This window comes from Triticum aestivum, chromosome 4B, assembly GCF_018294505.1.
Source record: "Triticum aestivum cultivar Chinese Spring chromosome 4B, IWGSC CS RefSeq v2.1, whole genome shotgun sequence".
In the NCBI taxonomy this organism is placed as follows: domain Eukaryota; kingdom Viridiplantae; phylum Streptophyta; class Magnoliopsida; order Poales; family Poaceae; genus Triticum; species Triticum aestivum.
Window position 1 is genome coordinate 214917332 of NC_057804.1, and position 9870 is coordinate 214927201.

At 43.0% G+C, this 9870-nt stretch overlaps 1 long non-coding RNA gene across 5 annotated transcripts; it reads left to right on the top strand.

Moving 5' to 3' along the window:
• Positions 1-323: 323 nt before the first annotated feature.
• On the top strand, positions 324-8413 carry LOC123091838 (uncharacterized). 5 transcript variants are annotated; one of them, XR_006443591.1, is made up of 10 exons: positions 324-703; positions 776-833; positions 1036-1222; positions 5868-6071; positions 6371-6433; positions 6832-6866; positions 7230-7287; positions 7355-7429; positions 7507-7563; positions 8136-8413. It is a non-coding gene; the product is annotated as an uncharacterized lncRNA (long non-coding RNA). The 5 variants fall into 5 exon arrangements; XR_006443592.1 differs by having other exon boundaries at positions 5997-6071; XR_006443593.1 differs by lacking the exon at positions 5868-6071 and having other exon boundaries at positions 764-833.
• Positions 8414-9870: the final 1457 nt, after the last annotated feature.

The window sequence follows — 9870 nt, forward strand, 5'->3', positions numbered from 1 at the left end:
ACTATAATGTTCATATATAATAATATGTCATCTGAAATTTGTTAAATCATTTGTCTATTTATATTATTTTCAGAATTTTTAAAATTTTTATATAGGGTAAGGAAAAGTTTCCGACGAAGGAGAAAACATTGCAAGAAATCCAAGATAAACCAAGTATATATCCTAATTTACTTTATATATATGTTTTTTGTACAACATTTTTGTTGAGACTTTTTTTTTCTTACACAAAGGTTGCTTATCCAAGGCCCCAAGAAGCCCAAGCCCACTCGCATTCTGTTGTTCCTCTCATGGGCAACCAGCACCCACGAAGTCCTTCCCCTCACTCTCTCCACTCCCCCTTTCCAGTGACGCACACAATCCCTAGATCCCTCTCCACTCTCCTTTCCCTCACCCACTCCACTCCCTCCACTCTCGCCCGCACGGCGGCACAACCGGCGGCCTCCTCTCACATCAGTGTTCCCTTTCATCCCCTCCACTCCACTCATGCGACGGCGGTCACCACGTAGATCGAGCGACCAGGCGGCAGCCATGCACACACAACCGGCGTGCCGTCTCCTTCCACCTCGACGCACGACCTCGTGCGCCAGGAGAGTAGTGGGGGTCCTCTGCCTCTTCATCGCTTAGCACCCCTGTCGCCACGCCATGGATGGACCTCCCTCTGCTCCAACCGACGCCATGTACCGAGCTCGCTCCCCTCCTCAAGGTAACCTATTCACCCATCTCCTCCTCTGAAATACCGTGCCACCAACCCTCACCTTCTCAGCCCTTCCCCTAGATCGAGAACTCCACAGATAGTTGCTCGGCTGCGTCACTCAACATGACCATCTCCTCGGGTAAGCAACACCACCCCATGGCCATTTCAATTTTCATCCATGTTTTTTTTTGTGTGTGCTGATGATGGAGTCCAGTTAGGTGCTATCTGTGGATAATTAGTTTGCGTGTTGGAGTTCAGTTAGCTGCTATCATGGGTTAATATACTGGTAATAGTAATCTTGTTTAATCTGACAGATTATTCCTATGTACTGTGACATCCAGATTACAAGTTTCAGAGAGTAGTTCACAAACTGTAATATCCCAAGGGGTTGTGTGGTAGTTGCTCGTCTTCAAGTGATGAAGATTCGCTGGCTGAGACTACAGCCACTATGTGCTGTCAAGGAGCTGTCAAGTCGAATTTCAGAGTCTTGTTTCAACAGACAACCTTCTTGATCTTCTTAAACAGGAGGTGCGTTGACTCAGCCCCAAGTATCTCACGTATCTAGTTACCTTTGCTCCTTAGCAACATGTCTTAAATTTATTTTTCTTATGCAAATTATATCAAGCTTTGTGCTAAATGGATCAGTAATCCAGTATCCTATTAATACTCAATAGGAAAGCTGAGATACGTGTTATTTTAATATACTGGACATTCTTCCTGAATAGGCCTTCATTCCATGGGACAGTCTCATTCCATGGAACGTAGTGGTTACACTCTTGATGGAAAAACACCACTCTTGAAAAAGTAGAAAGTGAAGTTGTTTGCTTTCCTGATTCTTGAATGTCCTAATGCTACTCCTTTATTTTTAAATGATAGGAGTGACTGAATTTTATAGAATCATGCATATGGTTAAAGGACCAGTGAACAACATAATTTAATTATTACTCCTAGAACTACTACATATGCTATATATACCAACAATTAAAAAAGGTTCAGAGCAGACTTCACATGGGAGTGTCAGAAATGTGGTTGGAAACAGCTCTTTGTTTAACTTATTTGACCTTCCTACAGGAGTGAATAAAAGTTAACCCAATCAAGAATTTGAGTTCAGGATGTTGTAATCCCTTGCAGTGGCAACTATAGATCTATCTGATTGATCTGCAACTAAATTCTAGACCCTCTGAATTATGAGCCTGAATGCATAGCAAGGAGTAATTTTAAAAAGTATAGAAAGGAGTGTAATCTATATGTTTAAAAAGCAATCAGCTTGATTTCTGTGTGTACCCATATCACCATATGCTCAATTCTGCTGTAATTCATCCCTACTACCATCTCTAGATAAATAACAACGGAGTAATCTATGAGTACTGTTATTTCACAATACACTACCAATTTTCAGCACCAAACCAGAAAATATATGTCAAACGATTGGGCCTTAATTGTTACAGTACTGAAAGCATGCAAACATGCCTAAAGGTTCAGTGTTTCACTACTGCACTGAGATTAAAGGTTCAGTTGTTTTCTAGTGTAGTGACATTGTCATTGTAGTATCAGTAGAAATGACCTTCTTCCTAATTAGTAACAGAGATCAAAGTTAATATATTTGTGATATTTTCAGTGTAATCCCATTGAGCTGCAATGAGGCTACTCGGGAACACAGAGTACTGTATTTGATTTATAACTGAACAGGGAGTATAAATCGTCCAGTTACAATATAGATTGAGTATAAACATGATAAGATGTTTTGCAGTAGGTGAGTAAATATGAGTAAACATGATTAAATGAACATTAAGGCCATTTGGCCACATGTTTAATTCAAATAAACATTAAGGCCACCTGTCACCTGAAAATAGGACTCTGAAAGAGTAGTTGCTGGCTACTATCGTGGGTTAGTCTGTGATGCTTGTCAACATAAATCATTCTGAAAGTATTCAGTAGTCAACATAAATCCAACTTTGTATTTTGAATGATCAGTCTAACTTTTTCATTGTAACATGCCACATATCTTCTATGAGCAAAGAGGGCAGTGGAAGGCAGCAACCCAATCCCAGGAGTTCCTTCGAACCCCTTTTCTAGGTCATTGCCCTCAACTCAAATTGCAGCGACCTCAGATGACACCGGTCTATTATATCTTCTTTGGTCAAGCCTCTGATCGGTCTTTAGGTCTATCCTATAATCATTGAGGTTGTCCTTGTGTGCACCCAAACTCCTAAATTGCCGGTAGTATGGGTTTTCTTTGAGTATGTCCACTAACTTCTTAACGACATCCTGGTCTAATTGCTTGGTGGCAGCCTTACGATGAGTTAGGATTGGGTCATCATCGTAGAAGTACAACTGCAGATGTTCTGGGCAGGACCTAGGCCCGAACGAATGCACATTGTGGTAGATGGTGTCGTGTGCCCGGAATGTGTACACCCCAGACTTCATGTTTGTGTAGTTTTCATCAAGGCTGACACCAAGGGTTGTGAAGGCGAAATGCCCGTTGAAGAACCGTATGTTCTCCCGAAAATGTCTAGAATCTGCATCCATGCTGGACCATAGCTTCATCAGCTCTGGGATTGGTTCCAGTTTCTTGAGCTCGATTTGGCCATTGCGACAGCAGAACCCGTCAGTCTCAGACTCAAACTTTCTGGCCTTGCAGTGGTCGCAGTTTGCGGCGTGCTTCAGGATGTGAGTGCTGTCTGGGATGTTTGTGTAGACAAAGTCAAATGGATCAATCTCGATAGGTTTAGCGCTAGACATTCTCGCTTCCTCGTCATCCTCCATGCTGTCATAATCAGATCCTACGGGCATTTGTTGAAACATGATGTTCAAAACAATAATTACTAATAATTATAATTACAATAAAGCTCCACGACGTCATAGTTCAGAGTTGACCATACCTTGGTCGCGAAACATGTAATACTCCTCATCCATCAAGTCGGGTGGTGTCGGCTCATCGCCCGTGATGCAGCTTAGGAATCCATCGATGTCGTCTACATTGTCATCGTGGCGAATGTGACAATAGACAACATCATGTCAGAAGAGGGTTGTTGAGAATGAGCATAAGAACATGACAATAGCATTTTCATACCATCGGCATTGACAGTGTAATTCGGCATGATCGTCGGAGGGTCGCCATCCGATGAATCATCTTCGGTGGCCCGAGAGTCGGGTGACGCGCGGCAGGTGGATGCGGGACATTCAGAGGTTGACTTTGCTAGGTCTGGCGTGGGATGGCGAGGGATTCATTGCACGGGGTGTTTTTCCTTCTAGCATAATTGGCCTTCCTCTAAGCACTTGACTCCCCCTTCTCAATCACCCACATGCTTTTGCGGCGTTGCATGTGCTTCTCTCGTAGCTTTGCATTCAGTTTTTCTCTGACATCAACCGTTAGTTAATCCTTTTTCTTCTGATAACATGCTCGGCTACGTGAGTTTCTCTGCTCCCTTTGCTCATTTCTTAAATTACGATTCCGTTCATCATCATGTTGCCACCTAGCTAGGTCATTGTCATGGGTGACACCAGACGCGTCTAATGTTGACGGGGGAAATGTTGCATCATCATGCAAGAATTATGTATAGCTGGAGCTATTAGGGTTGGCTGGTTAAACAACGTTTTGAAAACATAGTTAGAACAATCTTGATTTTAATATGTATGGAGGTAGTGACTAAAGAATATTATAACTTTCTTTTGCTACATAAATACAAACCATGTGCATTAGGATGAAGCATTAAACTCTATGCTTCGAGCATGATGGTCGCTAAAAGAATAATTTGCTATGAGAAAAAAATCTATGTACGTCAAGGTGAAACTAAAGGTAATATGTTGAATTGATGTCGAAAGTGGATGAAGATTTTCATCTTCTTTAAGCCGATCCTTTTTTCTCCGATAAGCAGCTCTCCTCAGGGCGTTTCTATGATCTCTCTTGTGTTGTTCGTCGTTTTGCTTTGTTTCTTGGGTGTCATTCAAGTCAACATCTGGTGTCATTCAGGACATTCAAAAAATGTAGAGAATAAAACATAATCTGACATCAATTGATGATGGAGTACGCACAATTTGATTACCTTGTAGATCATGGTCATTAATGAGACCAGATGTGACCGTAGTTGTAGCAGGAAATGTTGAATCATTATGCGAGAATGATGTATAGTTGGAGCTAGTTGGGTTGTCTGGTTAAACAGAGTTTACAAAACATGTTGAAAACTTAATGGTTAAGACATGAATTGAAGGTACTGACTATAATGGTTAAAACATTTAAAGCTTACCTGATAAATTAAGGGCCCGCAGATTTTCATCTTGCAGATTCCGATCTTTTTTCCGCCGATAAGCAGCTCTCCTTAGGGCGTTTCTATGGTCTCTTTTGCGATCTTCTTATGTTCTTTGCGTATTTTCTTTGGTGTCATTCAAGTCATTTACTAGTGTCTTTCATGTCATTCTCTCAAAACCAAAGGAAAAAACATAACTTGACATCAAACGATCATGGAAAAGGTACAATCAGATTACCTTGTATGTCTTTCGCACGAATGACACCAGATGTGACCGTAGCTGTATGAGGATATGTTGCATCATTATGCGAGATTGATGTATAGCCCGAGCTAGCTGGGTTATCTGATTCAACATGCGTGGTCAGTAATCGTACTTGATATACTAAGGGGACGCAGATCAATTTTCCTCTGATGATCATCTACTGTGGGTTTGTTTATCTGCCCCAGCTTCTGTCCTGACCCGATATCGCTACATTGTCCCACCAGTTTACCCATGGTTTGATTGGGGTCATTTGAGACAGCTCCTAGAATAACCCGGCATAAATGACAAAAACAAAGAGATGTTAAACAGAACCTGAAATTGTACGCTTACCGAAGTGGCAAATATAATGAAGGACATTGCAAAAGTACCAAAAATGTACCTGGGATCACATGTGAAAGCTACCGAATACGTCGGTTTGGATGGTGGATAAGCATGCCTGCGAATACCTTCAGTATCATCTTGTAGCTTCGTCGTACCATCCGTCTTATTATGATAAGACGACCACATCTCATCGTTTAAAGGTTCACAACCTACAATTACCAATCAACAAAAATGCGGTATGTTGTACATACAGGTGTACCCCCATAACTACAAATCATGTCATATGAAATGCGGATGAGTCAGTACCATATGAATCTTGTGCTACATATGTGCCATAATGCAGTGTTAGATTACTCGGAGCCGACAACGAAGCATCATGATGGTCTCCAACTCGTAGCAATCTTGATCCATCTGTAGAGTTGTAATCAGGATGAATACAAGACCAATGATACATAGGCGACAAACTATGCAGGCAACATTCAACAATCTTCACACAGTCTTATACCTGGAACCGTCGTGTAACTATCGTCAACATTTTCAGCTACGGGTATGATGCTTGCATTGTATTCTTCAACATTTCTCCTGCTCGTAAGGCCTGCAATACATTATGCATAAAGCTTGTCACTTGCAGAAATGCAATCAACGCATGTATAGGAATTTCTGATAGAGTGCATCATACCCGTTGTTACGTCCTCTTCTGGTTGATGTTCACCTGCCTTGCTTTTTGAATTCCCCATACGCACCTACGAAATGGCAGTTCCCTGACATGAATAAGAGTATATTGTTTTGTAGCTCCCTATCATGCTTCTGCTTTGGATAGCTAAAGAACTGTTAGTATCTGTTCAGGAGGAGCCACACAGAGCAAAGAAAGATCCTCTTCTTGGGAGTTCATCAAAACACTATCAGCTGGTATGGCATTGAATAAACGATTATGCGTAGTGTTATAGTTACTATCAGACAATTGACTACTTTTATATCTTCTTTAAGGCAATGAATCAAATACAAAAATTCTACTAACGCACATTCCCCTGTACCGACCTGACAATACTCCATGCGGCCCACATCATTTTTCACCTGCTATAAATCATGTATGTTCTCTCAAAAGTATTTTTCCCTGCTAACTAAAAGTAAAAAGGAATTTATATACCTTCCTATGATTTTTTGTTCATATATAGTGAAGATATTTCTGTTTCATATGTAGCATCAGTGCCCCAGTCTATCCACTAATTTATTCTGCAAGTTGCAACACGTTTGTGCTTGGATTTCTGCAAGCAATTCTGATTGGTTCTATTCTCTTCCATTTCCAGAGGATATATAGTGCTGCTATGGACCAAGGAATCAAGTATGTCCTTCCTCAAGTATTGATGTTTCCTGCTTTTAACTAACATAGCATGTAAACATTGTGATAATTTGACTGGTAAACTTAGGATCATTGAACACTCTGTCTGGTATATGTCACTGAACCCTCTCAAGTATTAGTTTGTTTTGGGAACTCCTTGTCAATATTTTTCATGGTAAAAGAGTCGCTATGTGATTAGATGTGCACCCAAAGTTCTTTCAAATTTTCCTGGTTAAGTGTTTCCCTATGTGTTATCTTGAAAACTACTTTTGGTTAAACCAGTCCAAATCGCTGCCTAACCGAAGTTTCTCCATATGTTAACATAGGGCAAAGGCATATACAATTAACATTAGTTCCTTTATGCAGGCATTAGAATTATCTAAGCAAACAGACTTCCGATATTTTGCTAGGGTTGCTGAAGCCGGTAAGCTTCTTTTGCAATTTCTGGAGATTGTTGAGTCACATCTGAAAATATCTTGACTGGTCTGCAGATTCTTATGCTATCAGGGCATGACCACAACCAGTGCAGAGTTGTCCAATCCACTCCTTTTGGGCCAGTAATGGAGGTAACAAAAAATTAAAGTTATCTTGTTGCTGCATGTACCACGCTTTGCATCTAATGGCGTTGTTAATGCCACAACAGCAGACCCTTGGGACAATAAGCTGGCAGCAAGGAAACCTGTATCCATCTTTTATGCTGGTACTATATACATACAACTTTTCCTCCAGTGCAGGCAAACTCGAATGATGGCTAGTAAATGTTACATGTTTGATAACTCTACATTTTTTCTTACATAAGTATGCATTTGGACTGATAATCATGCCTGATTTGTAGTGCCGCTTGATGAAACATCTGCTTTTAACTCCGGAACTCATGCTTCAGCATATGTTCCATTGGGGGATAATCCGTGATGCATCACTTAACATGTTTATTAGTATGTCATGTCACTCCTGCTTGACATGCCAATTCACACAAAATAAAAAATCCCAGTGACCTGTGAACCTGCCTGTTAACTTAAAATTTGATTAGTTGTGGTGCCTTTACGGACCTTGACTGGATACATAATAAGTTTGATCTTTTTTTTTCTTTGACCATAAGGAGGCAAGCCCAAGATCACATGAAGGTGTCATTTTCATTGCCACTTAACAATACTTGTGCACTTCTTTATTTGCTCGTTTGTTTCTGTCATTTGTCATTGGACTATAATAGTCTTAAATATTGCAGTTTTTGAGCAGATTTGATAAAAAACTATCCTACATCAATATTTGCAGATCAGGAGAACAAACTGCAAAAAATGTGTTATCTGGGCAAAAAGTGATGACATAGGAAGAGATCTGATCAAGTTGTCTAAAGATGTTATGACATAGGAAGAGATCTGATCAAGTCAATAACCCACTCCCACTCTGTCATCCACTCTTTCATTATTTTCAGTTCATGCGATGGCTGTATGAAATGTGATGGCTGTAAAATTCAAATAATACATGTATTACGTGAGTGTCTATGGGGCCGGATCCTGGACGCCTTCGGCGGCGGCTGGTCAAAGGAATAATAGGATCCTGGACGTGTTCGGATCTTGAAAGGGATCGGCGCCGGATCCTGGAAGTGTTCGGCGGCGGGTCCTCAACTGGACCAGCGCCGGATCAGTGGAGGCCGGCGGCGAAGGGATGGAGCGGTGGTGGTGAAGGGACGAAGGGCGGCGGCGGGCGAACGAGGGCAGAGAGTCGTGCGTGCGACTGTTTCTCGCTCGAGGGCAGGAGACCTCGCTCGTACCTGCGGGCGATTGGTTTAGGATTTTTTTTTGCTGGTTTATTTTCGCCGGTTTGTTTTTGCTGGTTTATTTTCATAGATTTTTTTCGTTCATTTGTCTTGGGTGCGACGGGAGGATAGGCGCGTGGGGGACTCGGCAGGAGGTTTTTTTTGTTCTACGCGGCTCAGCGTTAGGTGAGAGTAGGTGCAAAAAAAACCATGGTAGGTGGGATGAAAATAAACCCGGAACGGAGACTACCAGCAGAGACAGTAGAGATGCCTAGGCTTAGTTAGTACTCCCTCCGTCCGGGAAAAGTTGTCCTCGTGACGTTTTTGCAGAAAACCCTTCCCCAAACTCCCGACACAAACTGCACTCCTCATCGTCTCCAATCGACGCTTCGACACGGACGCATGGACGCCGGAGCTCCCCTGCTCAGATTCGCCGCGCTGCTTCCCTGCTCTCCCGCGCCGGAGCTCCCCTGCTCAGCTTCGCCGTGCTGCTCTCCCGCGCGTCCTCCTCCGTCGCTCCCTCCTGCCTCGCGCAGCTCCCCTGCCCCCCTTGCCTGCCTCCCAAATCTCCCCTCTTTCACCCCCAAAATCGTTTCTTCTTCGTCCCGCTGCGTCCCCTGCTTGCGCGCGGCGACGACACGTCCTCCTCGTTGCCCCCGACGCCGGAGGAGGCACGGGGCAAGCAACAGTAGCTCGTGCTGCGCCGGCGCGACCTCGGGTGCGCGTGGGCGTACGCGCGCCGGTCGCCGCCTCAACCGTGCGCCAGTCCGCGAAGGAGGAGGAAGGGGATTTCGCCGCCAAGGCGCCCTGGGCATGCTCCTCGAGTCCCTGCTCCTCGGCCCCCTCGTCACCTCCCTACTCAAGAAGCACAACAACATGACGCAGGTCCTCTCCTCCCTTGTCAGCTTTCATTTTGTTTGAGATTATTTTGTCCAACAACTCCGTGGTTTGCTTCCGTTGCACTCAGCACGATTCTGGTCTTATTAATGTTGGGGGCGAGCAGATGCGGCAGCGCACGGTGATCCAGTTCTTTCATTTAGTCAAGTTCTTTCATTCAGTCATGTTCTTTCATTCAGTCAAATTCAGTCAAGTTCTACTAATCCCGCCGCAGGGTAAGACAGTGTGTGTCCCTTTGAAATTGTCACTTGAATTTTGTATAGTTCGGATAGATGTTCCAGTTCTTTCATTCAGTCAAGTTGTACTGAAACTTTCCGCAAAAACAAAAAAATAAAATTCTGCTGAAACTGAGAA